Here is a 17,463-nt window from a genome sequence, read left to right as displayed (position 1 = left end):
AGGATCAATGTGCGTAATGTCATTATGAGTTGTGGAAGGTTTCGTAATGTTCCACTCATAGGAACTAAGGGTTGCATCAATTACAACCCGGTTCTTTCTCTCCGTCAGTTGGGTTTTGTCATGAGTGAAAGGCCACCAGATACTGAAATAGCTGAGAGTGTGTACTTTGAGAAGCGGAGTGACCCAGCTAGATTGGAACAAGTGGGAAGAGCTTGGGAGCATATTGGTGTCAAGGATGGATCTGTGTTGGGTAGAAAGTTTGCAGTTGCTATGCCTGCCTACATTGAATGGGTCAAGGAAAGAGTTGGAACTTTGTTGCTACCCTATGATAGGATGGAACCATTACAAGAGCAACCACCTTTGATACATTCTGAGAATGTGCCTACTGAGTATTACAAACGAGCCTTAATGGAGAATCGCCAGTTGAAAGAAAATGAATAAGAGATACAGATGGAGCTTTACAAAGCCAAAACTGAAAAGTTGAGTTTGGCTCATAAACTCAAAGGAGTGCAAGGTCAAAGTGCTAGTAGATTGGGAAGCAAAAAGAGGTCCTATGAGGAGATAGAGACAATGTTGAATGAAGAACACCATGAGCGTTTGAGGTTGCAAAGATCGGAAGCCAATTACCAAAAGAAGATACGAGACTTGGAAAGGCAGCTTAAAGACAAAGACATTCAGTTGAAGAAGGAGGTAGACCTAAGGCATGCTACAGAGAACCAGCTCAGAGAAGAAGTTGTGGAACTCAAAGTGCAACTGAAGGAGAAGCTCACTCCTTTACCTGAATGTTCAGAGTGTGACCGGTTGATTGATCAGTGCCAGTATCTGAAGATTCTCATTCCTGGAGGACGACCTTCTTAGTTTGTTTTGTTGTTTACTTTGAGAATCACCTCCAGGATTGTTGGATGGGATTCCTTGTTTCTACTCTGCTGAATTGAATCCTCGTTTGTATGATTCTTTTCCCTCATGGCTATAGATGAGATTGTTGATGTTTCACTTGTACTCATTATCCGGTGTAGGGTGCTTCTTTGTTGTTTACATTGCAGGTTGCCATTTTTCAAAAGATGGACGAGACTCTTGAATGCCTGAGAAATGAACATAGCATATGCATCATACGCATCATACGCATCATACCCATATCATTATTGCATTACAGGTGTTCTTGAAGACGTTTCTCATTCTGGTTCCTGTTTTAGGCAGGATTGCTGATCATCGTCCGCACCGCTATGCGACAAGACTGAATCAACAGAGAAGCATAGATCAAGTTTAGGCTGAATTGGCAGAGATGAGGGCTAACATGGCCCAGTTTATGAGCGTGATGCAAGGATTCGTTCAAGGTCAAGAGGAGCTCCGAGCCTTGGCCCAGAGACAGGAAGCTGTGATTCCACCTGTCAACCGTACTTCGCCGGAAGGAGTCCCTGCTAATGAAGTTGTGGCTGTCACCATTCCCATTAATAACTATGTTGTGGGTGATGAATTGAGGGGTATCAGAATCAACGGACAACCTATCGCTCCAGAGACTGCTAATGCTAGAGTGACCCGTGCTCCAGCTCGCCATCCTGCTCCGTTGGTTGATAGACAAGAGGATATGTTCACCCTCCTCAGTGATGATGATGATGTTGGAAGAACTGAAGAGAGGGATAGAAAGGTTGATGCCCTAGCTGAGAAAATCCGTGCCATGGAGTGTCAGAACTCCTTGGACTTTGATGTCACGAATATGGGATTGGTTGATGGACTGAGGATCCCTTACAAATTCAGGGCGCCATCCTTTGACAAGTATAATGGCACTTCTTGCCCTCGCACTCATGTGCAGGCTTATTACAGAAAGATCTCTGCATACACTGATGACGAGAAGATATGGATTTACTTTTTCCAAGACAGCTTGTCTGGAGCGTCTTTGGACTGGTACATGGATCTGAAGAGAGAGAAGGTGAAACAAATGTTGTGCACCACCGGAGAAATGTAAACAGAGGACACTATCGTCAGGTTGCCGCTGTGACCATCCCAACAACTCAACATCAACAACAACAAAGAGGACCACCACCACCACAACAACAACAACGCCCATTTCAACCAAGACCGAGAATGCCGGATCGTCGTTTCGACCCATTACCAATGACATATGCTGAGTTGCTTCCTGAACTGCTCAGGTTGGGGTTTGTTGAACTTTGCACCATGGCTCCGTTAACGAAGATACCTGCTGGGTATGATGCCAGTGTCCGTTGTGACTTCCACTCCGGTGCACCGGGGCATCACTTTGAGAATTGTCGGGCGTTCCATCATAAGGTCCAGGATCTGATTGATGCCAAGACAATCAATTTTGCTCCTGTTGCGAATGTTGTAAATAACCTTATGCCTCAGCATGGTGGGCCTAGGGGGAACAATGTGGAAGGTGAGGAGGCTTTGGACTTGGTAGTCAGTGTTGATGATGTCCAGACGTCGTTGCTTGTGGTGAAAGAACGTCTGATGAAAGGGGGAGTGTTCCCGGGCTGTGATGAGGGCTGTTCAGATTGTGTTGATCAAGGGAATGGTTGTGAAAAGTTGAGAAGAGGTATCCAGGGTTTGATGGATGATGGTTGCCTACAGTTTAGTCGGGCTGTGAAAGATCGTGGGGTGGTATCAACTGTCACCATTTACTTTAAACCATCCGAGGGTCCTAGACGTGCCCCAAGAACTGTCAGTGCACCCGTAACTGTTGGTACTCCGGTAACCATATATGCACCAGTAACTATTGGTACTCCTGCCACCATCGTTGCTTCTGGTGGAAGACCTGTTGAGAACAGTAGAGCAGTTCCATGGAAGTATGATAATGCTTTCCGCAGCAACAGAAGGCCAGAAGGTCAGACCAGACTGGTGAATCAGGCTCCGGTGACAATTGGTGTGCCAGGTAAGGCTCCCGTAACTGTTGGTCCGGCTGTGGACAATGTGGGAGGACCTGGAGGGTTTACTAGAAGTGGTCGTCTGTTTGCACCACAGACTTTGAGAGATAACAATGCTGAGGCTCTTACCAAAGCAAAAGGGAAACAAGCTGTGGTAGAAGAAGGACCTGTGCAGAAGGAAGTGCTTGAGGGTTCCTTTGAGAAAGATGTAGAGGAGTTAATGAAGATCATTAAGAAGAGTGATTATAAGATTGTGGATCAGCTGAACCAAACTCCGTCGAAGATCTCTATCCTCTCGTTGTTATTATGTTCTGAGGCACACCGTAACGCCTTGCTGAAAATGTTAAATTTGGCTTACGTGCCTCAAGAGATTTTGGTGAACCAACTCGAGGGTGTTATTGCTAATGTTAGCACGCGACACGGTTTGGGGTTCACAAATTTGGATCTGACACCTGAGGGTCGCAATCACAACAGAGCTCTGCACATCACTATGGAGTGCAAAGGCGCAGTATTGTTGCATGTGTTGGTTGATACTGGCTCTTCATTGAATGTGTTGCCCAAGAAGGTTCTGAGCAAGCTTGATGCTGAAGGGGTTGTCCTCACTCCGAGTGATCTCATTGTCCATGCTTTTGACGGATCCAAGCGATCTGTTTTTGGTGAAGTCACATTGCCCGTGAAGATAGGCTCGGAGGTGTTTGACATTGTCTTCTATGTGATGGATATCCAACCAGCATATAGTTGTTTATTGGGGCGTCCCTGGATACATGGGGCTGGAGCAGTTTCGTCTACTCTCCATCAAAAGCTGAAGTATGTGTGGAATGGTCAAGTTCAAACATTCTTGTGAGCCATTTATCCTCTTTCAAGTATGTAGAGATGGATGGCGAGATTCATGAAACTCTGTGCCAAGCATTTGAGACCATTGCTATTGAGAAGGTGGCTTTTGTGGAGCAGAAGAAACCAGGTGTCTCAATTGCGTCATACAAACAAGCTTTGGAGGTCGTTAATTCTGGTAATGCAGAAGGATGGGGCAAGATGGTTGACATGCCCGTGAAAGAAGACAAATTCGGCATTGGTTATCAGCCTCTTCAGTCAGAGCAGGGTGTTCAGAAAGGGCCGTGTACCTTCACCAGCGCTGGGTTGATGAATCATGGTGACATCTTTGCAGCTGGTAGTGAAGACGGTGACAGTGATTGTGATCTGGACAACTGGGTGCGCCCGTGTGCTCCAGGGGAGATGGTCAACAATTGGACGGCCGAAGAAATAGTCCAAGTTACTCTTTAGACAGAGTAATTTTCTTTTGTTTTTCATTTTGCACAAAACCCTACGTTCTGCCCGGGGTGTAGTGGTTCATTGTAGGGCCACATCATGTTTGAACTTTCAATGAATATCATTAATAAAGGACGTTTTGCAAACAAATTTGTGCTCACTGTCGTTCTGTTTTTCTTTTCATTTTCAAAACAATAAAAATGGAAATGTTTTTTTGTTTTTGTGACTTTCTTGAACTCTTTTCTAAAATAAAGCATTAAACATCGTTCATGCAGAATCGATCTTGCGGACTCCATTAAAAACAGTTCTGTTATGGCTCAGCATGATTTCGATAATCCCATTTACCAAGCCGAAGAGGAGATTGAGGAAGATTGTGAACTCCCCAAAGAATTGGTCAGATTATTGAAACAGGAGGAAAGGGTCATCCAACCTCATCAGGAAGAGTTGGAGATTATTAACCTTGGTACTGAGGACGCTAGGAAAGAGATCAAGATCGGGGCTGCTTTGAAGGAATCTGTCAAGAGAGGGCTGATTGAAATGCTGAGAGAATATATGGAGATATTCGCATGGTCGTATCAAGATATGCCTGGGTTGGATACAGATATCGTGGTGCACAGGCTACCTCTCAAAGAAGATTGTCCTTCGGTAAAGCAGAAGCTTCGCAGAACTAGTCTTGATATGGCTATCAAGATTAAAGAGGAAGTTCAGAAGCAGTTGGATGCGGGTTTTCTGGCAGTTACCAACTATCCCCCGTGGGTGGCCAACATCGTACCCGTGCCGAAGAAGGATGGTAAAGTCAGGATGTGTGTCAATTACCGGGATTTAAACAGAGCCAGTCCGAAAGATGACTTCCCATTACCTCACATTGATGTATTGGTTGATAACACTGCTCAATCTTCGGTTTTCTCTTTCATGGATGGATTTTCTGGCTATAATCAGATTAAGATGGCGCCAGAAGACATGGAAAAGACGACATTCATTACACCTTAGGGCATGTTCTGTTATAAGGTGATGCCGTTCGGGTTGAAGAACGCCGGTGCTACCTATCAGAGGGCTATGACGACTCTCTTTCATGATATGATGCACAAAGAGATTGAAGTGTAAGTGGATGATATGATTGCGAAGTCTCAGACAGAAGAGGAGCACTTGGTAAACTTGCAGAAGTTGTTTGAAAGACTGAGAAGGTTCAAACTGAGGCTTAATCCAAACAAGTATATGTTTGGAGTGAGATCCGGAAAGCTGTTAGGCTTCATTGTCAGTGAGAAAGGGATTGAGGTTGATCCAGCGAAAGTAAAAGCTATTCAAGAAATGCCTGAACCGAGAACTGAAAAGCAGGTTCGTCGGTTTTTAGGGAGGTTGAACTACATTGCACGGTTCGTATCTCACCTAACTGCCACGTGTGAACCGATTTTCAAATTGCTAAGAAAAGATCAAGCAATCAGGTGGAACAACGATTGTCAGAAAGCTTTTGATAAGATAAAAGAATATTTGCAGAAACCTCCAATCCTTATACCTCCAGTTCCTGGGAGGCCTCTGATAATGTACCTTTCAGTGACTGAGAACTCGATGGGGTGTGTATTGATACAGCATGACGAGTCTGGTTGAAAAGAGCATGCAATATACTACCTTAGCAAAAAGTTTACCGACTGTGAAACAAGATATTCACTGCTCGAGAAAACTTGTTGTGCTTTGGCATGGGCTGCTCGCCGACTAAGACAGTATATGCTGAACCATACTACCCTGTTGATCTCTAAGATGGATCCAGTGAAGTACATCTTTGAAAAGCCGGCTCTCACCGGGCGTGTGGCTCGTTGGCAGATGATTTTAACAGAGTATGATATCCAGTATACGTCGCAGAAGGCCATAAAAGGTAGTATTCTGTCTGATTACCTTGCCGAGCAACCGATTGATGATTATCAGCCGATGATGTTTGAATTCCCTGACGAAGACATCATGTATTTAAAGATGAAAGATTGTGAAGAGCCTCTTGTCGAGGAAGGATCGGATCCTGATGACAAATGGACGTTGATGTTTGATGGGACAGTTAATGTGAATGGAAACGGTGTTGGGGCAGTACTTATCAATCCTAAAGGTGCACACTTACCTTTTTCTGCCAGATTGACTTTTGAAGTGACCAACAATGAAGCTGAGTACGAGGCTTGTATAATGGGGATTGAAGAAGCCATCGATCTAAGGATCAAAACTCTAGACATTTATGGAGATTCCGCTCTAGTGATTAACCAAGTCAATGGAGACTAGAATACTCATCAGCCGCATTTGATTCCTTACAAAGATTACACCAGAAGGATCCTGACTTTCTTCAAGATAGTGAAGTTGTATCATGTACCCTGAGATGAAAATCAGATGGCTGATGCCTTGTCCACTTTGTCTTCTATGATCAAAGTCCATTGGTGGAATCATGTGCCACACGTTGCTGTGAATCGACTCGAGAGGCCTGCGTATGTGTTTGCAGCCGAGTCTGTTGTTGATGAGAAGCCGTGGTACTATGATATTAAGAATTTCCTCAAAAGCCAAGAGTATCCTGAAGGAGCGTCAAAGAATGACAGGAAGACCCTGGGAAGGCTAACTGGAAGCTTTTATTTGAATCAGGATGATGTGTTGTACAAGAGGAACTTTGACATGGTTCTGCTCAGATGCGTGGATAGACATGAAGCAGACAGGTTGATGCAGGAAGTGCACGAGGGATCTTTTGGTACCCATGCCGGTGGTCATGCAATGTCCAAGAAGTTGTTAAGAGCCGGTTATTACTGGATAACCATGGAATCCGATTGTTTCAAATACGCTCGGAAGTGCCACAAATGTCAGATTTATGCAGATAAAGTGCATGTACCACCAAGCCCGCTGAATGTTATGAATTCGCCTTGGCCATTTGCGATGTGGAGCATCGATATGATTGGGAAGATTGAACCTACTGCTTCTAATGGGCATCGCTTCATCCTGGTTGCGATCGATTACTTCACCAAGTGGGTGGAAGCAGTTTCCTATGCTAATGTTACTAAGCAAGTGGTTGCCCGGTTCATTAAGAAGGAGATTATTTGTCGTTACGGGGTTCCTGAGAGAATCATTACTAATAATGGTTCGAATCTCAATAACAAGATGATGAAAGAGCTTTGCAAAGATTTTAAGATCGAACATCATAATTCTTCTCCTTACAGACAAAAGATGAATGGTGTTGTAGAGGCGACAAACAAGAACATTAAGAAGATTGTGCAGAAGATGGTCGTGACGTACACGGATTGGCATGAGATGTTACCTTTCGCTTTGCATGGGTACCGTACCTCAGTACGTACGTCGACCGGGGCAACCCCGTACTCCCTTGTGTATGGTATGGAGGCAGTCCTACCTGTTGAAGTGGAGATTCCTTCTCTGAGAGTCCTACTGGATGTCAAGCTAGACGAAGCTGAATGGATTCGGACAAGGTTTAATGAGTTAAGCCTTATTGAGGAGAAGCGATTAGCGGCTGTGTGCCATGGGCAACTGTATCAGAGAAGGATGAAGAAGGCCTTTGATCAGAAAGTGCGTCCTCGAAGCTATCAGACAGGTGATTTAGTTTTGAAGAGGATCCTTCCTCCCGGTACAGATAACAGGGGCAAGTGGACTCCGAATTACGAAGGTCCATATGTTGTTAAAAAGGTCTTCTCTGGTGGAGCCTTGATGCTGACAACTATGGATGGTGAAGATTTTCCGTCCCCTGTGAACTCAGATGTAGTCAAAAAATACTTCGCATAAATTGACCCGCTGGACAAAAAGAATAAAAGAGTCCAGGCAAAAAAGGGCATCCCGGCGAACCAAAAAAAAATGATGAAAAGGTTCGGGAAAAAGTTAGGGATAAAGAATAAAAAAGAATATGTACACCCGGTAAGTCGAAAACCTGCAAAGGCGGCTTAGGCAAAAATGGGTATCCCGGTGGATTGAAAACCTGAAAAGGCGATCCAGGCAAAAGAGGGATTAAAGCGAAGACTACAGTCTGAGTTATCTGTACTTCATCACGCTTCAGTGTCTACCATCTCGAAGGATGTGACCGGTCCAATCATTCTTCTCAGAAATCAAGGAATTTGGGGGAAATTGAGGATATACGAGTCATAACAGAATTGGAAAATAGTGGATGTCGTGTTCACATTGCCAATAGGATAGTTTATTTTCTTTTTTGGCGCAATTACCTCTTTCTAGGAATTGCTTCTTGATGTATTTGCCTTTATAGGCCATTGTCAATCAATAAAAGTCGTTATTCAGTCAAATTGCTCTCTTGTTTTTATTTTTACTATTTTGTTTGCAAAAACGTCCGAATTTTTGATAAACATTGCATCTAAAAAACATGAAGGCTAGACAATAATGTGCAGAAAGATAAAACACTTGAAAATCATTTTGAATGTTGGGTACACTTGAGTGTATTTCGTCCATACAATCCCCTGGGGCATGTATGTCTTGCTGTTTTGCAGGTTGCTATCTTTGGTTACTGGCTAAAGCAGATAAGCCAAAGTTTGTTCAAAGGTTTCAACACTGTCCAGTAGTGTGAGGAGTTGGGTTATCCAAAGCAAGTTCAGGGCTTGTCTCCCCAGCGGTTTCGAGATCGGTGTTTCCTCAACAGCCAGGTCTGAAGGTTGTTTCCCCAGCGGAGGTGTCTGTGGGTAGGTCGTTCCTCGGCAGCCAGGTCTGAAGTGCTGTAATCCCCAGCAAGGTTGAGTTTGTTGTAATCCCCAGCGGGGTTGTGAATGTTTTCCCTAGCAAGTCTGGAGGTGGCAGTTTCCCCAGTGGAGGTTTGTGTTGATTGTTTCCCCCAGCGGAGTCCCCAAGTGGATAGGGTTCAGTGGAGGTCGTCCCCAGTGGAGATTTTCTTTTCCCCAGCAGCAGTCCTATTCCCTAGCATGGTTGGAAGGTTGGTGTTTTCCCAATGGATGACTCCCCAGATGAGTTGGTTTCTCTGTCGTTCCCAGAGTGACGGATCAGTAAGTAGCCGCAGCAGGGTTGTTACGTCTCCCCACAGAGGTGGAGGATTGAATCAGACTTGTGTGCTCAGCAGAGTGATCATGTGCTCTCCCAGCAAGAGTTTTCATCCATTTGCGTCTTGCATATAGTAATCGTCATTTGCATTTGCATCCTCAAAACGTGTAGCATTTCCATTCAATATGGAGCATTACGCCATAGAAAAACTCAAACATATGCATACATATGTTAAGCCAGATTGGATCGTATCCCCAGCAGAGGTGGACCGTTTTGCAACATCTGTATGGCGCATTTGCAGCAGTTGCTCTTGGTAGCATTCGGAATTGACAATCCCCCAGAGAGATTTGTTTCCTTTCCCGTCCGTGAAAGGAAAGCTTGACTCCCCAGCGTAGTCCCCGACAAGTGTGTGGCCTTGTCTTGACGTATGTAGATGTCATCCTTACGATACCAGTAGGTGTCGTGTTGATCCCCGTGTGGGTCGTCCTTTTTTGATGTCGGTAAACATCATCTTTCGATGTCGGTAAACATCGAGTTTCATCCCCAGTCATTGGTAAATGTCTGGTTGTCCTTTTTTGATGTCGGTAAACATCATCTTTCGATGTCAGTAAACATCGAGTTTCATCCCCAGTCATCGGTAAATGTCTGGTCGTCCTTTTTTGAAGTCGGTAAACATCATCTTTCGATATCGGTAAATATCGAGTTTCATCCCCAGTCATCGGTAAATGTTTGGTCGTCCTTTTTTGATGTCGGTAAACATCATCTTTCGATGTCGGTAAACATCGAGTTTCATCCCCAGTCATCGGTAAATGTCTGGTCGTCCGTTTTTTGATGTCGGTAAACATTGAGTTTCATTCCCAGTCATCGGTAAATGTCTGGTCATGATTTCTTTTTCCCAAAAAGTCATCGGTAAATGTCTGGTCGCGACCTTTTTTTCCAGTCATCGGTAAATGTCTGGTTGTGTACCTTTTTTTCCAGTCATCGGTAAATGTCTGGTCATGTATCCTTTCTTTGATAAATATCAAAATCCCCAGTAGAGTCGTCGGTAAACGTCTTTTCTGGTTCCAGTTGTAAACATCTTGTTCCTCCCCAATCGAAGCTGCCATCGGTAAATGGCCCCGCTTTCCTTGATATCAGTGTATATCAAGTCGACTGTTCCACCAGCCGCCATCGGTAAATGGCCCCGCTTTCCTTGATATCAGTGTATATCAAGTCGACGATTTATTTGATCATCCCCCGTAGAGTGCAAATTTCACGGTTCTTTTGGTATTCAATCCCTGTTTACCTTGAAGGTCTGACAGTCGTTGTTCTCATCCATTCAGGTTCCCAGTCGATTGAATAGGGGCAGCTGTAGCACCTCAAATTTGCACCCCCCATTCATGCATTCATTTCATTTTTAGGTCATAAATCATTTCATATTGCATTGCATTTTATCAACAAGAACTGGCATCAAGAGAATTCATTTGTGCAAAGACAACAAGGTTTTTCTTGAGTTGAGGGCCACATGGTTGCTCTAAAGAGCTTATATGAGGCAAGGTTCATTTTTGAAGCAGCTTTTCCAAGTGTTGGAGGCCCAGGGCCATCAGTGCATTGCCAAGTCATCTAGGGCCCATAAAAGTCAATTGAAAGTCAACTGAGGGCTAGGAGGTGGCGAAATGGTTTGAGACACTTCATTCATGTCCAAGAGAGGCTCATTAATCGTGACAAACATCTACATTGAAGGTTTTGAAGCCAGATCAAAATTTCCCAAAACGGAAAGTGACCTGTAATTTCAAGTTTCCAAAAATGGCAAGTTTTTGGACCACTTTGAACTTGACTTTCGAACGTCAAAAAAGATTCAAATGAAATTTTGTCTAACATGAAAGTTGAAGATCTTTCTCTCCCATTTCTAAAAAGTCTAAGATCATGAGCATCTGATGAATGGTTCAGGAGTTATGGCCAAATGATTGCAAAGTGTGCATGGAACTTCCAAGAGCCATAACTTTTGATCCAAAGCTCCAATTTGAGTGCCTCTTTTTGCATTATGCTCCTTATGACTCATATTTTCCAAATCCTACATTACATTGCATGAAATTTATTCATATAATCATTTGCCCATGCATGTTCATTTTGGAGGAAAAATGCCAAATTCAAATTTGGTGCATCATACATGTTTAATTCCAATTCCAACATGTGCATGAGATGATTTTAAGTGATTTTAAGCATGCACATGGTACTGTTCACGTTCATATTGCCATGCATAGGGTGAATTTTCCAATTGTGCATAACACCTCATTTTTCATTGAAATTTCATTAGCCAATGCCTAATCATGATTACAGCATAATTAACACAGCATATAAAAGCTTAATTGTAACTATTTTGCTCATTCTAACACATTCTAGATCTAGATCACATTTTCCCTCCAATTTTTCTCAATCCAAATTCAAAATTTCTTCACATAACACATGATTTTTATTGCATAATCTTGTTCCTGGATCATCATATAGTAGGAATTGAGTGCTGGATTGAACAATTTCACAAAGATTCAAGCACATTGAGCTCAAGAACATGAAGATGGAAGGTGCAATTTGATCAAGATCCAAGCCATTTCAAGCATCCATTCGTGTGCAAAGCTTCATATCAAGGTTGGAGGAGAAAATTTGGAGCTGGAGAAGCCTTGAATCCACTGTTTCCATTGACTGTTCTTCAAGAGGTACTTTAGCCGCTTTAACTCATTGCTTGAGTTGTTTTGCTTTGCTTATGATTGGCATACCACCTAGATAATCATCCTCTAACTCCATGTAGTCTGGAAGCCCTGTCGTTTCTTTTGGCAGGCATTTGGCTGAAGTCCTCCTTAAGAGGCAATGTCTGTGATTGTTTACTTTTGTGCCATGTACTTCAAGACCTCCTAAGTGAAGAGGCAATTGGCAGATAGAAGGGATTTGCAATCAATCCCCTGCTATTCAGTTGAGTCTTTCATCTTGCTCGCACTATGTGCTGATGCATTTTGAATAAACACCCAAGATCTTGTATATAGAGTCAGTCATTATGGAATAGGGTCCCTGATTCTGGACCCCCACACCTTCTTTGATTAAAGCTCACCCAGGCCGGGTTAAGAGCTATAAGGTCTTATCCTCATTACCTTTCATCTGCTCACACTGACGGTCAATCTTAGTGGTTAAGAGCCCTCAGATACCCTTCCAGTGTCGGCTTGTTTGTCGAGGTTGATATGACCCCTTGACTAAAGCCTCACCCTTGGATGTTTGAGCCCCTTGTTGGTGTGTTTACTTCATGTTGTATATGTTTTTTTTGTGGTGTGATTGTATCCCCATAGGTTTGCTAGACTTCGTATAGTCTCTTGTTTGCATGTCAATTAAGGTAGCACGGTTCCTTCGTCTAGGACTTCCTTTCTTGCGTGAGATTTCCTAAAACACAAACAAACATTATCTTCCCTTAAGGACACGTTGACTCCTTCTACTACAGGTGAGTAAGTCTCCCAAGGTCGAGCATCCGGTAGATTGCGTAGTGACGTTGTTCACCTAAAAAACACAAAACAAACAGAAATAGTTTAGCCGAACTACGGCAACTCTGATTCTCATGTCCAGATGAGGTACATAGGCATGAGATGCGATGTCTTGTCGAGTTTGATTGACGACTAACATTTAATTCTTTTCTCTCGCCCTCGTTGCGATTGAGACCTTCCTTTTCTCTTGCCCTAGTTGCAATCGAGATCCTTCTGCTTTGTGTGTGTGTTTGGAGTCTGATGTAAGCCCAGCGATTGGCATTCGGTTTCCCGGTTGTTGTTGTTGTTTGTTTGGAGTCTGATGTAAGCCCAGCGATTGGGCTTCGGTTTCCTGTTTTTGTTTGCGTGTTAGGAGATAGATGTAAGACCATTGATTGGCTATTTGTTTCCTGTTTCTTTTGTGGAGTTGGATGTAAGCCTAGTGATTGGCATTCTGTTTCCAGTTGTGAGTTTCGTCTGACGTCTCAGCGTCTTTGGTTTAGCGTTTTGTTTCGGCGTGCGTTAGCCGAGCTACGAGTGCTCTGATTCTTCCTCTGGTTAGAGAAGATACGTATGCATAGGATGCGATGTCCTAGCGAACACGTTTCCCATATCCCCGAACTATGTCAACTCTGATGTTTGTGTCTGATAAACTACGTAGGCCGAGGATGCGATATCCTGCCGAGTCATCTTCTTCTGTTTTCTAACATCTGTGTTCTATTCCAGTCTGTGCAGTTGTTTTGAGCAGTTTTGTTAGCAACCTTATTCTATTCTTCCTGAGCGTGGATCCCGTCGAGTACGATGGACGTGAGGGGGTGCTAATACCTTCCCCTTGCGTAACCGACTCCCGATCCTAGCGATCTCTAGTCGCAAGACCACTTCCTTTCCAGGTTTACTTCGAGCGTTTCCTTTCCCTCCTTTGGGATAAATAACGCACGGTGGCGGCTCTGTATCTTTTCCCGCCGGTTGTTTTTCGCGTATGCGACAACAGTCAGTGAACTTCTTGCTCAAGTAGTAAATATCATATTCTTTGTTTCCTGATTCGTCTTGCTGACCAAGGACACAACCCATTGAGTCTTCAAGAACAGTCAGATACATAATCAATGGTCTTCCTTCCACGGGCGGAGACAGGATCGGAGGCTCAGACAGATACTCTTTTTAATACTGTCGAAAGCTTTCTGGAAATCCTCGGTCCAATCATGGGACTGATCTTTCCGGAGGAGCTTGAATATCGACGCACATGTGGCAGTCATGTGGGATATGAATCTAAAAATATAATTCAAGCGGCCAAGAAAACCTCGGACTTGCTTCTCAGTTTTGGGCGCAGGCATCTCTTGTATTGCTTTGACCTTTGCAGGATCAACCTCAATACCTCTTTCACTGACAATAAAGCCCAATAACTTGCCGAAACGGACTCCAAATGTGCACTTGTTGGGATTCAGACGAAGCTTATACTTCCTCAAACGTTGAAAAAGCTTCAACAAGTGCTTTACATGTTCAACTTCCATTCTTGACTTAGCGATCATATCGTCAACATATACCTCGATCTCCTTGTGCATCATATCATGAAACAAAGTGGTCATAGCTCGTTGATACGTGGCTCCGGCGTTCTTCAAACCGAAGGGTATCACTCGAAAACAGAATGTTCCCCAAGGTGTGATGAATGTTGTCTTCTCCATATCCTCGGGTGCCATCTTGATCTAATTATATCCGGAAAATCCATCCATAAATGAGAAGACATTGAATTTAGCCGTATTATCTACCAACATATCAATATGTGGTAGAGGAAAATCATCTTTCGGACTAGCTTTATTCAAGTCTCTATAGTCCACACACATTCAGACTTTTCCATCTTTCTTAGGCACGAGCATAATATTGGCCACCCATTAAGGATATGTAGAAGTCACCAGAAACCCCGCATCAATTTGCTTCTGAACTTCCTCTTTGATCTTTACTGCCATATCAGGGTGAGTTCTTCTGAGCTTCTGCTTCACAGGCACGCACTTAGGTTTCAAAGGTAGGAAATGTTGCACAATATCAGTATCTAGACCAGGCATGTCTTCATATGACCAGGCAAAAACATCAACATATTCTCGTAGCAATTCAATCAACCCCTTCTTAACAGACTCTTCCAGGAGTGCCCCAATCTTTACTTCTCGCACACAATCCTCAGACCCCAAGTTGACTATTTCTAGATTCTCGAGATGTGGCTGAATGATCTTCTCTTCATGCTCAAGTCGACGGGTAATCTCGTCAGGAATCTCTTCAACATCATCTTCTTCCGCCTCAAATACAGGGAATTCAAAGTTGGGAGATGGTGTTGGGTCATTATGTTCAATGGGTTTGATCAACCTGCATAATGATTTTGGATATGAAAAGCTTTAGAATTCAAATAAGGCAAATCATTATGCAGATGAAAAGATTGATTTTATTCTATTTTTTAGGTTTTATGTGATCACCAATTTCATGCAAAAAACGAAAAGGGAAAAATACTTGGAAAAACAAACATTTAACATGAATCTATTAAATGAAAATATCACTGTATTTATGCGCCAACAATGTCATCACTCCTCCTTTAAGCATTGGAGGAGGGTTTTTAAACACAATGAACATTACTTTGACTTATGGATAACTGTTGGAATATCCACAGCGACCCAATTATTGCAAATTCCCCCAGGGATGACGAAGTTGCCAGAATCCTCTTCGTCCTCTTCCAGAACGGCAACAGCTTCTTCGTCTTGACTAGTATGGATGAACCCTCCACTCTTGAACAACCCTTGCATATTGGAAACCCCAGATGAATAACCTATGCCAGCCCGGGACTTGTTGTCTTCTAACTCAATCATTTTCCCTAATCCAGTAGTTGCACCATGCTCAATGGCCAACTTTGCGTCTTTGTAGGAAGCAAATGAAGGAGTTCTCCTCTCAATAGGTTCAGCAATAGATAAAGCTTGGAAAGGAGCTCCAACTTCATCCTCAGCATCTATATACGAGAAAGAAGACAAATGGCTAACCAGGAGAGCCTTTTCTCCCCCTACCACCACCAGCTTCTTATTCTTCACAAATTTCAATTTCTGGTGTAGGGTGGATGTCACGGTGCCTGCCTCGTGAATCCATGGTCTGCCTAGGAGACAGTTATACGATTTGGAAATCACTTGGTCTGATCTTGATTGAGAGATCAACTTCCCTAATCACAGTTTTGCGAGACCCATCGAGAGCCTTCACAACTACTCCACTCTGCCTCATGGGAGGCCCTTGATATGACAGCTTCGAGAGAGTGGATTTTGGCAATACATTCAGTGATAACCCAGTGTCCACCAGCACATTGGACATGGCGTCATCTTTGCAACCCATAGATATATGTAATGCCAAGTTGTGGTCTCTTCCCTCCTCAGGGAGATCAGAGTCACAAAAACTCAAGTTGTTACAAGTAGTAATATTTGCAACAATGTTATCGAATTGTTATATCGTGACATCGTGATCCACATATGCCATATCCAACACCTTCTGCAGAGCTTCTCGGTGTGGTTCTGAATTCAAAAGCAATGATAACACAAATATCTTGGATGGTGTTTGTAGAAGCTGGTCTACCACATTGTATTCGCTCCTCTTGATGAGTCTCAACATCTCATCGCAGTCTTCTTTCATATTGCCGCTTGGGCCAACAGAAGCAGGATTTCTCAATATGGAGGAGGGTTTATCAACAAGTGCCGGATTCAGAGTGCTCACAGCATCCCCAATCGGGCGTTCAACATAATCAGCATTAGCTTGAGGTTTTGAAGGCGCTGAAAATACACGACCAGTACGGGTCAAACCGCTAACATCGACAATGTTAACAACAGATGAGGATGGCAAGGACACCTCTTTCCCATTTTCTACCGCGACAGCATTGTAGCGATAGGGAACCGCCTTTTCAGAAGAGTACGGTACCGGTCTGGCTGGCTTGATGGTTAATGCGGGAGAAACCTTCTACTTGCTACCATCATACTTGATGATAACAGGCTCGAGGATCCGGAATACTGGAGAAATTACGTTGACCTCATCAGCGTCTTCGTCAACATTTCTGTTTTGAAGGATCTCAATAACTCCTTCATCTAGCATTTCTTGAACATCTTTGCGCACCTGGCAACAACCTCTTTGATTAACAGAACAGACTCGGAATCTATCGTGGTCATGCTCATAATGACTATAATCACATAGAAAACGATGCATCTCGACCAGAGATTGTCGAATATGACTGACGTATTTGACTTTGTACTTGCCAGGGCAGCCCTGGACCATGTTGACAGATTTCCCATGCTCGGGCAATGGGTTCTTCTTCACGTTAGGACTTACATCCTCGAAACACAGAATGCCACACCTCACAAGGTCTTGAACTTTGGTCTTCAAAGGGTAGCAATTCTCCACGTCATGGTCGGGAGCACCGGAATGGTAAACACAGTGTAATTCAGGCTTATACCACCACTGGGGGTTAGTAGGTATAGCCGGTGGGTCTCGGGGAGTAATCAACTTCCTATCAATCAAAGAGGGATATAACTCTGCACACGTCATCGGAATAGGATTGAAGGTGACCCTTTTCCTCTTGTAACTTGTGCTGGTTTGATTACTGTTTCGAGGCTGGTAGGCCTGTTGTTGCGGACGGTGTTGTTGTTGTTGATATTGTGGATGTGGTTGCTGATTGTTGTTATGTTGCTGGTACTGCTGATTATCTCTGAAGACAGGTGCTATATGAGCCACCTGGTGCTGGTTACCGGCGGGACGCACGGTCTTCCTCCTCACAGAGGGTCTTCTTGGTTTCACATGGGAGGTCACAGCATGTGCCTCTCCATCCTTCTTTTTCACAAACGCCCCATAACATTTGGCAGAAGAGCCTTCCT

Source organism: Lathyrus oleraceus, chromosome 5 (assembly GCF_024323335.1).
Source record: "Lathyrus oleraceus cultivar Zhongwan6 chromosome 5, CAAS_Psat_ZW6_1.0, whole genome shotgun sequence".
Classification (NCBI taxonomy): Eukaryota; Viridiplantae; Streptophyta; class Magnoliopsida; order Fabales; family Fabaceae; genus Lathyrus; species Lathyrus oleraceus.
Note: the sequence above shows the minus strand (reverse complement) of the source record.